The 18147-nt window shown below is 49.4% G+C and overlaps 1 protein-coding gene across 1 annotated transcript in view; it reads right to left on the bottom strand.

Moving 5' to 3' along the window:
* The window catches only part of BOC (BOC cell adhesion associated, oncogene regulated), a 132015-nt gene extending 117016 nt beyond the window's left edge, over nucleotides 1-14999 (bottom strand). The window contains exons 1-2 of the mRNA XM_083171525.1: nucleotides 14967-14999; nucleotides 13465-13527 (exon numbers count right to left, since the gene is read on the bottom strand). The gene's annotated coding sequence lies outside the window, so the exon portion shown is untranslated. The remainder of the gene's footprint in view (nucleotides 1-13464; nucleotides 13528-14966) is intronic.
* Nucleotides 15000-18147: the final 3148 nt, after the last annotated feature.

Raw genomic sequence — 18147 nt, 5'->3', positions numbered from 1 at the left:
AGATCCGTTCAATTGCAATGCTGATTATTTTTTACTAAGTACACGTAGCTTCATAAAGGGCCTAATTCGGTAAGCAGTGAAATTCGTCTGCAGATATGACCCATGACAACCATCCTTCTTTACTATGGCAGGTAACATCTTATGATACTGCCAATTTCAAACAATAAAATAGGCTGCAGGACAGGGCGATAACAGCCCCCACCACCGTCTGTCCCAGGCCATGTATTATTTTAGAGGATTTTAACTTTTTTCAGATTATTTTTATTCCAAAATCCCCCAAAAATATGAATTTCCGCAAGATGTTTTTTTACACAAGAAATGATAATAAGGGATTGTGAGGAATGCTGCTTGTGAAATAAAAGCCAGGCTACAATCTGGTTTGTGTTAGGGTGTGAGTAACAGGTGGGACATGTAACCATCAGTGTACAGTAAGACAACGTTCCATATGCTGTATGTAGAGAGCCGGTAATCTCTCTAATACCCATGTGCTCACAGCCGCACCCACAAATCCTCCGTTCCCTGGACCGGGTCTGAGATCCCAAACTGCTGTGGGATCAGGGAGAAATCATGAGAATCAGAGAAGAACATGGATTTCACACTCGGGGTCTTCACCATAGACAGCGCCAGGAACTGTCCGCCAGCTGACAGAGAACATTTGGAACAGACTTATTGTATATACAGGACCTTAAACACTGTTGCTGTATATATCATTTTCAGACAATACAGAGAGTGGCAGAGACTCATCATGGATATCTTACAGCACCATGCCAAGCATACCCGACACCTTGTTACTCTGCAGGACAACCCTGCTTTAGTAGTCTAGTGATCTCAGGAGACTGACAGACAAATCAGGAGCATGTACAGTATGTCTGGTCAGTTGTGGGTATGGCCTGCGAGGAAAGGGGCTTTATTCTCAGTAATGTCCCTGGCTGCTAGTGACACCACAGGAAGAATTCTCAGTGATGTCACTGGTACCAAGTGCGTGAACAGGTTGTGCTCTCAGTGATGTCATTGGCTCCTAGTGACTGGATAGGCTACATTCTCATTGATGTCACTTGTTCCTCTTAGTGATGGTATAGAATGCGCTCTCATTATGTCACGTTCCTAGTGACGGGATAGGCTGCACTTTCAGTGATGTCACTTGTTCCTCTTAGTGACTGGATAGGCTGCACTCTCAGTGAGGTCATTGGCTCCTAGTGACTGGATAGGCTGCACTCTCAGTGAGGTCATTGGCTCCTAGTGACTGGATAGGCTGCATTCTCATTGATGTCACTTGTTCCTCTTAGTGATGGTATAGATTGCACTCTCATTATGTCACGTTCCTAGTGACGGGATAGGCTGCACTCTCAGTGAGGTCATTGGCTCCTAGTGACTGGACAGGCTGCACTCTTAATGATGTCACTGGTTCCTATGACTGGGTAGGCTGCTTTCCTGGTTTATGGAAGAAGTGGTTCCGTCATGTTTTCAATGCATGTAGATGACCGGTACATGTTGCGGCAAAGGGTTCACATTTTTGAAATACATAGCCCCTCTTTTTTAAAGGACCAATAGTAATTGGACAATTGACTCAGAAGCATTTTGTTAGGGTACCAGGTCAGAAATCAGGCAGTTGGCTCGACCCAGGTTGCTTGGTGACTGAAGACCTCCTCTAGACATGAGCTGTAACCAGTGTGACTTCCCAGCTAGTGGACAATGTCCGGGACTCACGCCAGGAGCCAGCAGTGATGCTAGCAGGAGATCGCGCAACACTGCTGGCGTGGGGAGAGGGTGGCGGGTAATTCTTTGAAGCTGCAGAGCAGTGTCTAACACATTTTCATGGACAGGTCGTGATGATTTTGAAGGTGTAAAGGTTTATATCTAGTGCTTCCAATGCACCTATCCATCGGGCACAGTACACACTGCCCATCGGAAGTGTTCTGCTCCGCTAGAAGAATCTGGTCTACAGTATCACGATTTAACAGACCAGAGATGTTGGGAATTATGTCTGACTCATATTTGGCATTTACACACACCAATTAAGTCATACACATCTCTTATGTCACACATGGCCTCTGTCATGGTGTATGCCCTACTGGACTGCGACTGGATTATCATTTATCAACTGTAATAATACACGCGGTTTGGAAGAAGATCAAACGATTATGGGGAAGAGACATCACACAATGGCAACTGTACTGAATGGAGAAGTGTAAGATCAAACAGTCCAACCCCAATTTATTCTTATATACACAAATACTTTGCACGCGCCTTCCTCGCTGCATCCGGCAGAACTGGTGCCGCACTTGGCGCATGCGTTGATGCGTAATGTGTTCGCTGGGGCTCTGTGTAGCCACCAACTCTGTATAAAACATACATATCGCTATTTGCACCCCGCACCCCTCTGTTGTGGAGCATCCAGGTCAGAAAATGCATGGGGCCTGATTCAGACCTGCTCACTGGGCTGCAAGTTTTCGGAGCCCAGAGAGCAGGTAAAGGCCGCCACGCCCGAGTGAAATCCTGCCCATGTGAAAATTAATTTGCAGCCGTGCACATGAGGAGAAAACCATTGGGAATCACTCACCAGCGAATGATTTGTTTGCAGCGCAGAGTAAGCCAGGACTTACTTGTCGCTGCGTTGGCCGTGGGGACGATGACATCAGCGGCCCTTCCTCCCAACGGCCGGGAATGCCTGTGTATTCTATGACGCTCCCAGAATATGCATGGTTACCGCCCCCAAACAGGGTATCAATCAGCCCGCGATTAGCCTTTGCTGTTGGTCTTCGTACAGACGTCTCACGCATGCTTGGTCGGCCGACAATCGCTCCTGCTGCAAATTTGCAGCACAGCAAACAGGTCTGAATCAGGCACATGAACTTTGGGGGCATGTAGGGGTCCTCAGTGTGTCAGGTGGGAGGTGGTCCCTGGAAGGGTTAATGTCACCCGCTCTCCGGCCTGACTCCCTCTGCAGAGCCTGGTCCCCATCACCAGCACACAGTCTAATTCAGGCGTACATGTTTATTTATAAAGAGATTACACACAGTTCCATGCTACTCTCTTCTCTCTCCCCAGAGAGGGGAAATCAGAGCCCCCCCCCCCCCCCCCGACACCAGCTCTTCCAGAAACATGTGCCCACCATTACTTTCTCCTTATATGTAATCATCTATATTAATGACCCCGGCTTCATGCGTGATGTAATTCCTGCAGGTATCTGGAACCAGACGTGAACCCGATGATTTGGGGTCATACGCGCTGATTGTAGCATCAAAATCTGACGTGCAGTACATCGGTGGGGAACGCAGCATTTACAGTAAATACCGTCTCCGAAATGACAAGGATGAACTTCTACTGACCCGCAAAGTGTTTCCTTACTGCGGAACATTACAGATTTTACATCATTTAAATATATGATTTGCAGAACAGAATAACGCGAGGCTCTGCATTGTCTGAGAGGCGATGTGTTCCGTAGTTACAGTGCGGTGCAGCCGCTACAGGACATGTACGAAGGCGTTAAATACAGTTATTTAGTATATGGGCAATTGCACCTATTTGTCCCCCCGGATGGGATCCACTGGTACGGTCTACAATAAAGATCAGTCATTTATTTACATTTTGTCATTTTTCTCCTAAAATCCTTTGTGGTTTGGTATATTTATGTGTTAAATAAACCGTAATAGGGAAGGGAAGTTGGGACTTTCCGCATTGCGTGCGTTTGACGGTTTAACTGCAAAAGAATTACAACGGGGAGGTGCGACGTTCCCTGCCGTGGGGACAGGACCATTGCTGTGACTCGCCGGTTATGTTCCCTCGCAGAACCGGTGTGTGCATCATTGGTCCAACTTTATATGGCAGACACCTGAAAAGGTTGACGTGGAAATGGATAAGGGGCTTTTTTTATTTTAGGGCTTTGTTTTGTACTTGAACCAGAATACCGATACGGACAACCTGATAAAGGGAATCCCGACAGTGGCCTGGTAAGTATACCTCCCCCTACCCCCCAATCCCACAGCCTAACCCTAACCTTCTACCCCCCGCCTAAACACCACCCTAACAGTAGCCCCCCTTCTAAGTGGCAAACCTTATTACCCCACAGCCTGACCCTAACCCCCCCCCCCCGTAGCCTAAATCTAAAGCCCCTGCTTGTGCCCAACCCCCCCCCCCCCGTCCCACAGCCTAACCCTAATCCCCCATTCTATGTGACTAACCCTAACCCTTCTACCCCACGACCTGACCCTAACCCCCCCCCCCCGCAGTCTAATCCTAAATAATCTCCCCCCCCCCCCAGTGCCTAAACCTTAGCAGCATGCATAGAGAGGGCAAGGGTCACCAACGGAATGTAGGACGCTGGTAATACACTAGAACGACCTGCGTACAACCTGATCGTAAGAGCGATTGTACGAGCATATACCATCTGCCTACGACCGCAAGCAAAGCCAATGGATCATACATGCAGCTCATATGATCTGGGACTCGACCTCTCGACCAGCAGGACCGATATTCCTCACGATGTGCACACAATCAGCTGAAAGACCTGTGGAAATTGAGTGTTCGGGCTGGAGATCGTTCTGGTGTATGTAAGTGGCAATGCATTACCTCCCAGGTGCCTAGGAGAGACCTGATGTCCCAGGTCCCCTCCTCTTCTGTCTGGCTGTGCCCCCCCCCTACCGTGTCTCCCCATCGATGCTGACCCCTAAATTCTGACTTGCACGCATCACATTGGTAGAACCACAACTTATCTCTGCCAACAAATGTTTCGCACTCACCAACATAGACTGACTGGCACTGTGATGCCGCGCCACGCTCTGCCACAATGACAGTTAGAGTTAATGCATAAAGTACCTGGGATTACAAAGAGATAAGATCTAAGGTGCGATATTGGCTGCCATGACACCGTGACCTTCGCTCTCTCGCCGCCGCCGCCCTGTCTCCTGATATTAAAAAAAGCTCTTCATATATATTCGGGTATTTAAGGTATGCAAAGAATTATGAGCCCTCCGCGCAGCACAAGGGTTAATCGCTCAGATCCCGTACAGGATATTGTTTTTTAATACAGTAGAAGACTTTGTGCGCTTGGCTCCATGTCCCCGGTATCTGATGGAACCGCACGCGAGGAGACCACACAGCATCAGCCCCATTCTGCAACAGACATCTCGCTCTTTTGTTTAAATAACTTTATGATGGATGTTCCAGGCTCCGGTGCAGAGCGCCCCCCCCCCTCCCATGTCTGACATTCTCATCACTCCAGGAATTAGTTATAGTGGGGAGAGACGTCTGCTCATCCCAGGGTGCAATGCCATGGAAGGCATGGGACAGGGTGGGGACAGGGAAGGCATGGGACAGGGTGGGGACAGGGAAGGCATGGGACAGGGTGGGGACAGGGTAGGCATGGGACAGGGTATTAGATGAGGCTCTGTCATTTTATAGATGAGGGACGAAGGGACTTTAGGCAATCCTTACTCGTCTGCCTGTGTGTCCTGTATTGTGTGTCCTCAGTGCACTGTACGGCACTTGTTTATTATGGCTTATGTGCAGCCAGACCCGGTGCTAGGGTGTCCGGCACCCCCTGCAGACTATACATTTGCGCTGTCCCTTCCATATTCAATAAAGGGACACAAATATAGGGTGTGGTATCATAAAGAAGGGGCATGGCCGCACAACAGTACCACCAATTCAATTGCACCTTACAGTAGCACAATCTTATTGTATCTACATTACATCGCACAGTGCCCTTGATTTATGTAACACCACATAATAGTGCCTTTTATACACAATGCCCAAAAGTAGTGCCCCTTATATAATCAAAGCCACCGTAGTGCCTCATACACATAATTCCCCCAGTAGTGCCCCTTACACACAAACCACACAGTAGTGAGAGAGGGGGACAGACGCTGGGCAGAGAGAGGGGGACAGATGCTAGGCAGAAAGAGGCGGTCAGATGCTGGGCAGAGAGAGGGGGACAGATGCTAGGCAGAAAGAGGCGGTCAGATGCTGGGCAGAGAGAGGGGGACAGATGCTAGGCAGAAAGAGAGAGGGACAGATGTTGGGCAGAGAGAGGGACAGATGTTGGGCAGAGAGAGGGGACAGATGTTGGGCAGAGAGAGGGGACAGATGTTGGGCAGAGAGAGGGGACAGATGCCGGGTAGAGAGTGGGATGGACAGATGCCGGGCAGAGAGTGGAGGGGACAAATGATGGGCAGAGAGAAGGGGCCAGATCCTGGGCAGAAAGAGGCGGTCAGATGCTGGGCAAAAAGAGAGAGGGACAGATGCTGGGCAGAGAGAGGGGACATATACTGGCAGATGCTGGGCAAAGGGAGGGAGACAGATGCTGGGCAGAGAGGGGAGGGGAGACTCCCATATCTGCAAAATCACGCCCCCCCCCCATATGGTCATGTTTGGGAAAAATCTACTTTAAAAAAACGGTACTTGTGGAGTATCACGGCTACCATCGTATGCCATATGTAGTGGCATACGATGGCATACGATGCGATTTTTACCGATTTTTGATCATTTCTGGTCAAAAATCGTATGCGATCGCATCGGATGCCATACGATGCCATACGATGGCATACGATGCGATGCGATCGCACCCGATTTTGCACTGAAATGCATCAAAATGCATTGAAATGTGTAGTTAACTTGTGAAATGCCCCCAAATGCCATTTTTCATAGTGTGGCGTGGCGAGCGCAGCGAGCCCGCGAGGGGCGGCGGTACGCGTCCTACGACCTTTTCATACCCCCACTATCCACGTCGGCGTGGAGCTGAGAATAGAAAGTGTGGCGAGCGCAGCGAGCCACCGAGCCCGAAGCGTGGCGAGCGCAGCGAGCCCCGCGAGGGGACGCGGATACCTGTGAAGCCCGCGAGGGGACGCGTATAGCTGTGAAGGTATCCGTGTCCCCTCGCCACACTTTCTATTCTCAACTCCACACCGACGTGGATAGAGGGGGTATGAAAAGGTCGTAGGACGCGTACTGCGATTTTATCGTATGAGATGCGATTTTTTAGCATACGATCAAGGTCGTGGGAGCCGTGATACTCCACAAGTACCAAAAAAACTTTGCCCCTTTTGATGTCCACAAATAAGGACTTCTAGTGGGTGGGTGGCTGGTAGGAATCTGGGTAGCAGCGGGGTACATCATAGTTACCACCCCTTCTGCATTCTGCAGGAGACTCCCTGACATAGCAGCAATCTCCCTCATTAGTCTACCAATCTCCCTCATGTCGCCTAGCCCACATTACACTGTTACATCATAGTTACCTCTTCTTCTGCATTCTGCAGGAGACTCCCTGACATAGCAGCATTCTCCCTCTCTCCCTCATTAGTCTAGCTGATTCAGTATTAAATCCCGGCGGTCGGGATCCCGTCATTTAGAATCCCGACGCTGGAATCCCGACCGCAAAATCCCGACAAGGGGGGGACGTGGATCGCCCCCCCTTGCAGGCTCGCTGCGCTCGCCACGCAGCGGGCCCGGTGCCTCGCTACGTTTGGCACACTAATTTATTCTCCCTCCGGGGGTGTCGTGGACACCCCCGGAGGGAGAAAGTGTCGGGATTTCAGCGGTCGGGATTCCAGCGTCGGGATTCTGAACGCCGGGATCACGACCGCCGGGATTTACACTGCATCCCAGTCTAGCAATCTCCCTCATGTCACCTAGCCCACATTACACTGTTACATCATAGTTACCTCCCCTCCTGCATTCTGCAGGAGACTCCCTGACATAGTGGCAATCTCTCTCTCTCCCTCATTAGTCTAGCAATCTCCCTCATGTCACCTAGCCCACATTACACCATAGTTACCTCCCCTCCAGCATCCCTGATATAGCAGAAATCTCCCTCTCTCCCTCATTATTTTAGCAATCTCTCTCATGTCACCTAGCCCACATTACACTGTTACATCATAGTTACCTCCCCTCCTGCATTCTGCAGGAGACACCCTGATTTAGCAGCATTCTCCCTCTCTCCCTCCTTAATCTAGCAATCTCCCTTTCTCCCTCATTAGTCTAGCAATCTCCCTCATGTCACCTAGCCCACATTACACCATTACATCATAGTTACCTCCCCTCCAGCATTCTGCAGGAGACTCCCTGATATAGCAGAAATCTCCCTCATTAGTCTAGCAATCTCCCTCATGTCACCTAGCCTACATTACGCTGTGACATCATAGTTACCTCCCCTCCTGCATTCTGCAGGAGACTCCCTGACATAGCAGCAATCTCCCTCAATAATCTAGCAATCTCCCTCATGTCACCTAGCCCACATTACACTGTTACATCATAGTTTCCTCCCCTCCTGCATTCTGCAGGAGACTCCCTGATATAGCAGCATTCTCCCTCTCTCCCTCATTAGTCTAGCAATCTCCCTCATGTCACCTAGCCCACATTACACTGTTACATCATAGTTACCTCCCCTCCTGCATTCTGCAGGAGACTCCCTGACATAGCAGCAATCTCCCTCTCTCCCTCATTAGTCTAGCAATCTCCCTCATGTCACCTAGCCCACATTACAATGTTACATCATAGTTACCTCCCCTCCTGCATTCTGCAGGAGACTCCCTGACATAGCAGCAATCTCCCTCTCTCCCTCATTAGTCTACCAATCTCCCTCGTGTCACCTAGCCCACATTACACTGGAACATCATAGTTACCTCCCCTCCTGCATTCTGCAGGAGACTCCCTTATATAGCAGAAATCTCCCTCTTTCCCTCATTAGTCTAGCAATCTCCCTCATGTCACCTAGCCCACATTACACTGTTACATCATAGTTACATCCCCTCCTGCATTCTGCTGGAGACTCCCTGACATAGCAGCAATGTCCCTCTCTCCCTCATTAGTCTAGCAATCTCTCTCATGTCACCTAGCCCACATTACAATGTTACATCATAGTTACCTCCCCTCCTGCATTCTGCTGGAGACTCCCTGACATAGCAGCAATCTCCCTCTCTCCCTCATTAGTCTAGCAATCTCCCTCATGTCACCTAGCCCACATTACACTGTTACATCATAGTTACCTCCCCTCCTGCATTCTGCTGGAGACTCCCTGACATAGCAGCAATCTCCCTCTCTCCCTCATTAGTCTAGCAATCTCCCCCATGTCACCTAGCCCACATTACACTGTTACATGATAGTTATCTCCCCTCCTGCATTCTGCAGGAGACTCCCTGACATAGCAGCAATCTCCCTCTCTCCCTCATTAGACTATCAATCTCCCTCATGTCACCTAGCCCACATTACACTGTTACATCATAGTTACCTCCCCTCCTGCATTCTGCAGGAGACTCCCTGACATAGCAGCAATCTCCCTCTCTCCCTCATTAGTCTAGCAATCTCCCTCATGTCACCTAGCCCACATTACACTGTTACATATTTGTGGAAAAAAGCAATGAGAGACAGATACATGTACATTGAACCATCAGCGCCATTTCCCAGCACTGTAGCAAGTCTAGTATATCTTACTAACTGCTTTGGGGATCATCTACATTTGGATATAATCATTGTAAAAGATTGCTCTCAGATGTAGCAGTACACACCCACGCTTCTAGGTGCCACGTTCACAATCTCTTTATATATGGAACTAAACACGCCCTTTAGGTGGAGCAATGGGGCGCTGTGCAAAATTCTATTACCAACTATAATCTCCCTGAAACTAGTTTTCAAAAGTAGGCAAGTAGAGGGTACACACCTGACAATTTGTAGATTCCTACTGGTCAGAACGGCATAATCTTTCTATCCTCTAGTGTGTGCATACGTATCGCTGACACTGCACCCTCCATCCTCTGTCACCTGTACATGGAAAGGTGACAGAGGGTATTCCGCTGTCTGCCAAGTGGAGGGATATTATTACTGACCATATATTTGTGCATCTCTCTGGGACACCCGGTATCTGTGAGGGCTGAGTGGCTGATAGGAGGCTAATCCTCCATAATGACACAGTGTACAAGGTGTTAATTGGCTGAGTGCTTGTCTTTCATTGCCCCAGGGAGCTGCTGGATGATCTCTCTGAGGATTTGGGGAGAAAACCTGTTTGCTTTAGTTTCCTGTGATCACAGCGCTCTTCAAATAAAACTCTTCACAGCCATTGTGTCACCAGAATGGGACAAATCAGCCCCAGTCCCTGCGCCCAGAGCAAACACTGTAACACACTCCAGTCCTCACTCCCAGTATACACACCGTGCAATGCACCAGTCCTCACTCCCAGTATACACACCGTGCATTGCACCAGTCCTCCATCCCAGTATACACACCGTGCACTGCACCAGTCCTCCATCCCAGTATACACACCGTGCAATGCACCAGTCCTCACTCCCAGTATACACACCGTGCAATGCACCAGTCCTCACTCACAGTATACACACCGTGCATTGCACCAGTCCTTACTCCCAGTATACACACCGTGCAATGCACCAGTCCTCACTCCCAGTATACACACCGTGCAATGCACCAGTCCTCACTCCCAGTATACACACCGTGCACTGCACCAGTCCTCCCTCCCAGTATACACACCGTGCACTGCACCAGTCCTCACTCCCAGTATACACACCGTGCACTGCACCAGTCCTCCCTCCCAGTATACACACCGTGCAATGCACCAGTCCTCACTCCCAGTATACACACCGTGCATTGCACCAGTCCTCACTCCCAGTATACACACCGTGCAATGCACCAGTCCTCACTCACAGTATACACACCGTGCAATGCACCAGTCCTCACTCCCAGTATACACACCGTGCACTGCACCAGTCCTCCCTCCCAGTATACACACAGTGCACTGCACCAGTCCTCCATCCCAGTATACACGCCGTGCACTGCACCAGTCCTCACTCCCAGTATACATGCCGTGCAATGACCAGTCCTCACTCCCAGTATACACACCGTGCAATGCACCAGTCCTCACTCCCAGTATACACACCGTGCACTGCACCAGTCCTCCCTCCCAGTATACACACAGTGCACTGCACCAGTCCTCCATCCCAGTATACACGCCGTGCACTGCACCAGTCCTCACTCCCAGTATACATGCCGTGCAATGACCAGTCCTCACTCACAGTATACGCACCGTGCACTGCACCAGTCCTCCATCCCAGTATACACGCCGTGCACTGCACCAGTCCTCACTCCCAGTATACATGCCGTGCAATGACCAGTCCTCACTCACAGTATACACACCGTGCAATGCACCAGTCCTCACTCCCAGTATACACACCGTGCAATGACCAGTCCTCACTCCTAGTATACACGCCGTGCAGTGCACCAGTCCTCACTCCCAGTATACACGCCGAGCAATGACCAGTCCTCACTCACAGTATACACGCCGTGCAATGACCAGTCCTCACTCACAGTATACACGCCGTGCACTGCACCAGTCCTCACTCCCAGTATACACGCCATGCACTGCACCAGTCCTCCATCCCAGTATACACACCGTGCAATGCACCAGTCCTCACACCCAGTATACTCACCGTGCACTGCACCAGTCCTCACTCCCAGTATACACGCCGTGCAGTACACCAGTCCTCATTACTGACTGGTCACACTTACAGTATGTGTCCTCTAGTTGCTGGTTGGGGCCTGTGGTACTGTATAGGTGAAGCCTGGTGTAGGAAGGATTCTCCCCTATTGTTGTGTGCGTGGGTTTCCTGCTGTCACATTTTCCAGAGACTTGCAGCCTGCTTCTGCTGGAATGTGACCTTTTCGGGATTCCTAAGCACTGTGTCACCGCACAGGAGGTGATGCGTCAGTGGTGCGGCCACGTGCATGATGTTAGTGAATCTATCAGTTGCCTGTCGCCTACACAATGTGGATACGTGGATAGTGGCAGCACCAATATTTACATGAACTTAGCCTTGTAATGCACTGGGGCCTGGGTCTATGTAGAGAGGCGCACCAAGGGCCTGATTCCCGAACAATCGGTCCCCGATGTATTCGATCAGGGGACCGATTGTGGGGCTCTGCGCATGGTCGTTGGTACGAGAAGGGGAGGGGGGGCGAACAGAGGAACGCCTAACATCTTATGGACATGAAAATGCTGGTCATTCGCCTGGGAACGCGGGTGGGACAATGCCTGCCGTAGACGCCTCTCTACCGCGGAAACCGAAGGAAATAAAAGTCGGTTCAGACGGACTTATTTCCGAAATGGAGAGACATCATTGGATAGCGGTCTCTGCACTTCAGGCACTGTGGTTAGCATTACTTCCTCACAGCACCAAGGTCATTAGTTCTATTCCGGATCAAGGCCTATATATATGTGTGTGTGTGTGTGGAGTTTGTACCTTTTCCCCTGTCTTTGTGGGTTTCCTCCAAAATCCAACAAAGCGTTGCGTTACACATAAGTTATGGCTAATTCATAAAATGTGTCTGTTAGGAAAAATAACAAGCTTATTATTATTTGCAAAACGTCTTATTGTCACCCGGGGTACAGGAATTCTCAATACAATGACAGGATTATAAGATGTTCTGCAGCAGCGGCCGGTGACTGGGACGTATTCCCCGCTGGGAGCCCCTGTGTCCCTGGCGTTCCCTCTGTATAAATCTCATCACATCATTCCCAATGCCGCCCCATTACACGGCACCTCATGTAGGAGGTGTCTGGCGATGAGCATGGAGTCACTGAATGCAAACATGCGGGAACTGGTGCTCACGGACGCACAGTCACTGCAGCACCTAGGGTAATGCCTTCCAGATGTCATCTGTGCCCTAATTGTGAGCATCAGTCTGCCCGGCACCTCAGGAACACATCAGACACTTGGCCCCGGTCACATGGAATGAGTGTGAAATACAACACCAGGCGGAGGCCGCTGCCAGCGGGAGCCTGGGAGGGAATCAGGGGACTAATGAGGTCCTAATTCCACAAAAATACATTTAGCAGGCTAAACATGTGTGCGCTCTGCCTATATAACCTGGGCATCGGTGGCGGGGGCCTGACTCACCGGATCCATGTAATATCATGGACACGTACAGTGATGGCGGCGCTCCTAATACATGACCCTCTCCAGGAGGGACACAATGCTCTGCTCCTGGAGTTTCTTCTTAATGCATGACTACCTTCATCTGTGTTGAACAGTTTAATTGATAAGAAAGGTTCTTGAACACAGGTGCTGGCAATCATGCATTAAGAGGGAAGTGCAGGAGCAGAGCAATGTGTCCCTCCTGGAGAGGGTCATGCTGGGAGGTATGTAATAGACTGAGGGGGAAGGTTCTCTTGTGTGAGATCGGGCTGGGCATGCTCAGACAGCAAACCGATGCCAACGCATTTCACACAGGTTGGCGCTTATGGCCAGAGCTAGGGGGAGGGGCAGCACGTCCTCACATGGGCAAGGTTCGCAAATGCGACTCAAGCAGACCGTTAAAAATGCGCACACATGCTGATGTCGCACTACAAGTCCCACAGTGCTGTGCGATAATGCTGCACGAAGTGTACAGAAGCCGATATAGTGCATAGGTATACAGGGGAGGCTGAAGTTATCATAGGTGTACCTTCCACGTGCACTGACCTACCTCTCATGCCTCCTGTCCTGAATACGTGAAGCGCAGGTATCATGGCCGTGATTCTAGAACCATCTGGAACAGAAGGCATCTATGATACAAGGTGGCACTATATGTACAATTATAGCCGTTATATGGTGCCATGCGGTATAATGGGTAATGAATTACACTGTACGTAGTACCCCTATTTCATGTTACACAGTAGCAGAACCACTAATATACATAAATGCCCGCAGTAGCAGTGCCACTAATATACATAAATGCCCGCAGTAGCAGAGCCACTTATATACATAACAAATGCCCGCAGTAGCAGTGCCACTTATATATATAATAAATGCCCGCAGTAGCAGAACCACTTATACACATAATAAATGCCCGCAGTAGCAGAACCACTTATACACATAATAAATGCCCGCAGTAGCAGAACCACTAATATACATAAATGCCCGCAGTAGCAGAGCCACTTATATACATAACAAATGCCCGCAGTAGCAGAACCACTTATACAGATAATAATGAGCACGGTAGCACTGCCACTTTCACCCATAATGATGCGCACATAATGTGCTCCCGCCCATTTTGGGAGCGTAGGAAAGTATGGCACATACTGTATACACATACACCACAATATAAAATATATACACACACATCACTACATATACACACACACACAGTACACAGTACACTACACATCACCACATATACACACACAGTACACACATCACCACATATACACCCACAGTAAGTACACGTCACCATAAATACACACACACAGTACACACTACACTACACATCACCACATATACACACACAGTACACACATCACCACATATACACACACAGTACACAGTAAGTACACGTCACCACATATACACACACAGTACACACATCACCACATATACACACACAGTACACACTACACTACACATCACCACACACAGTACACAGTAACTACACGTCCCCACATATACACACACAGTACACACATCACCACATATACACACACAGTACACACTACACTACACATCACCACACACAGTACACAGTAACTACACGTCACCATATATACACACACAGTACACACTACACTACATATCACCACATATATACACACATAGTACACACATCACCACATATACACACACAGTACACAGTAACTACACGTCACCATATATACACACACAGTACACACTACACTACATATCACCACATATATACACACATAGTACACACATCACCACATATACACACACAGTACACAGTAACTACACGTCACCATATATACACACAGTACACACTACACTACACATCACCACATATACAAACACAGTACACAGTAAGTACACGTCACGTCACGTCACACACACAGAACACACTACACTACACATCACCACATATATACATTACGCACACAGTAAGTACACGTCACCATATATACACACACAGTACACACTACACACAGTACAGTGTACACACTAATCGATTACTTAAATGGACATCATAGAACACATTACATCACAGTCCCAGGCTTCCTGCAGCAGCAGCAGCGGCTCCTCGTGTAGTCTGGGGGCGGAGCTTGTCACTGTGAGTGGCAGGTTCAGGACCCCAGAGATGGAGAGAGCTGAAGGGAGGGGCGGCCACCACACTGCCTGCACCGCACTGCCACTGATCTCAGGTGATGAGAAGATTTCTGGAGGCTGGAGGGGGGCATGGGAGAGAGGGCGGCCACCGCATTGCCTGCACCCGCTCTGCCACTGATCTCAGGTGAGAGCGCTGGAGCCGGAGGAGGGGGCATGGAAGAGAGGGGTATGGGTCAGGGGCTCAAAAACAGAATTGTTCATACTTTACTATCCTAGTGGACCTGTGCCCGGAGCATGTCGACCGCAGCGAGCCATGCGAGGGAATGTGGTATACTTAGGGCTGTATTCAATGAGGCTGATTCGCCAGGTTTTTATGGCGATTTTGTGCTGTAAGGCGAATTTCTGACTAAAACGGTGAATTACCCTATTCAATGACCAGATGGCGAATACATTTCAAGGTTTTTTTCGCCATGATTCACCGAGTAGCAATCGCTATCTTTTTATGGTGAAGTGGAATGTGAACTTTTAAAATAAAGTGTTTTGTTTTTACAATTGGTGTCAAAAAATCTGGAATTTTATTCTGAGGAGGGGCATGCTATTTTTATTCATGTGCTGTAAGCACATGAATATATATTTAATTTAAAAAAAAATATATATTTTTTTTTACACAGACCAGCCAGCAGGGGGCCGGAGCCGAGCCGCTCATTAGATATTCATATATTCACTTCACCCGATCATTACATATGCATGATCGGGTGTAGTGAATACACCCGGTCCCCTGTGGCACCCCTGGGGGGCAGCCTGGCTCCCGGGGAGCCCACCTCCCCCCCACAAAGTTCTGGGGCAGGCAGGGAGACTTCCATCTCCCTGCCTGCCACCGTCCTCAGGCTCCCTGCGGCGTCCGCCGCAGGAGCTCAAATTCGCCATTCAGGGGCAGCTAGCCCCTGACTCGTTGAATACCGGAGCCGGCGAGGCTCCGGAACGCAGCGAGCAGTGGCGAATGTGCAGCGAATCCTAAACAGGATTCGCTGCACGTCGCCGGTATTCACATTGAATACCGCCCTTAGACGGTCCCAGGTTGACCTATGTCGACAGTGGCACAAAAACCCTGCAGAAACACATGTCGGCATGTTAAATGTCGGCATTTCAACTATTTATGTCGGTTAACTGAACGTGTCGGCATGATGAATGTCAGTACATTGAACATGTCAGTATTTTGACTAATGGGTGTCGGTATAATGACCGCTGGTAAAACGTCCATTGAGAACTGAACCCATCATTCCCATTGAGTGTAGCGTTCATTCATTTGGAATCCCGGTGATAGTTTCCACTTTGTGACCCCAATTTATGTCAGACCACTGAATGCAGAGACATGGATGAGACCAGTGCGCACAGGAAGCCTGCGTCTGTCAGATGGTCCCTCCTCCCATGTATCCTCCCCTCCAATACATGTTTTTCCGATTTTGGGATTAAGAAATCCAGCAAATCCCTCCATGTGGTAAATGATCCTGCATTATACAGTGTAAATAACGCGCGTCCCCAGGGAAGAACTTTCCAAACTTATTCCAGTTCCAGACTTCTCTACAGCACAGTAACGGGACAAAGGGGGTCATTCTGGTTGGCTCGCGAACCTTCTAACGCCCACCCTCCGGCCATCAAATGCCTGCCCCCGCCTCCCTGTCTCCGTTTTGGCTGGCTTAGGGCCCCATTTATCAAGTAATTGCGGCTAAACCCCGAAAACACCCGGGTTAGCCGCAAATATTAAGTATCACCCCAATGAATCAAAGGGGGACCGCAGCAGGAATCTCCGGTCCCTGCTGCGATCCCCCTTGCAGCGCTGCTGGCCGCATCCTCCATAGGTTTCTGTCGGGGATGCGAAGCTGCCTGATGTATCAACATCGGGCAGCCCGGCTTCGCATTCTGGAATGGCGATAGCCCATTGTAGCCTATGGCTACGGGATCGCACTGCTGAGCGGGGCAGTGCGGTCAGAGAGGTCGGCGGGGGTCAATGCATAACCGCGCATGCACAGACCCCGCGGCTTCCGGGTCCTGTGCCGTATATGAGGAGGTTCTGCTTATATTAAACATCATGCTTTTTTTCTTTTTTAGGAGACATGGAATTTGTGAATAGATAACAGAACTAGCACCCACAGGTGCACGCTTAGGGGGGGGGGGGGGGGGGGGTTTCCTGCAGCCCAGAACCCAACATACTCATTGGAATCACCAGTTATATGTGTCAGATTGGTTGAGGGGGAAATACCTGAGGCCACAATTGGCAGGAACAGATCTGTGCCAGCAGAATGCCATGTTGTGCTCTACAAACCCAATGCCTGGCACACTGACTTGCCTGGACGCATAATGAGACTTTACCTTTATGGCGTCAGAACCGGCACATTGATCAGTACTGTGCGACATGTTTGTTTGCTCCTCTACCAAGTATCGCACCTTTAAATGGGCAACATGTGTTGGCATGGCACAACAGAGTTTGCCCTCCCATGTGATACACTGGCACATTGAGATAGTTGGGGGAAGTCTGTGGGAGGCATGCGGACAGGCCTTGCAGTGTGAGCGAAGCCAAGTTACATGGAGAGCCATCCGCTATTACACGCCAGCCAAGGAAGGAATAAATTCAGGCAAAAACTGAAAATAAAAACACATTCCACCCCCTCCCCCTGGGGCTAGTGAGGCAGACGGAAATAAAGATCTGTCTCATTCTCTGCCGAGTGCAAAAAGAAAGAGGTATCTGGAGGAGGGAAGGAAGAAATAACCCAAAGAATGGCGGTCCTGAGGCCACTTGGCACTGGGCATCGCTGGCATTGCCACAGAACCAGACTTTGTATAGGGTTAATGATACCACCGCATGTGTCCAAGTTTATGTATTTCAATGTTTAAATAACCGCCGCTTCTATATATATATATATATATATATATATATATATATATACCCGTTCCTTGGGATGATGGGGGTTATTTTGGTTCACTCTTTCTGACAAGTTCCTTCTCAAATGGACAAAACCTTGTGCACTGCAGGGGGGGCAGATGTAACTTGTGCAGAGAGAATTAGATATTTACCGATTATCGGTCGATATTTACCGATATCGGTCCGATGCGCGCT

Source organism: Crinia signifera, chromosome 2 (genome assembly GCF_055691185.1).
Source record: "Crinia signifera chromosome 2, ASM5569118v1, whole genome shotgun sequence".
Lineage (NCBI taxonomy): Eukaryota > Metazoa > Chordata > Amphibia > Anura > Myobatrachidae > Crinia > Crinia signifera.
The sequence above is the reverse complement of the archived record's forward strand: the minus strand, read 5'-3'. Positions and strand labels throughout refer to the sequence as shown.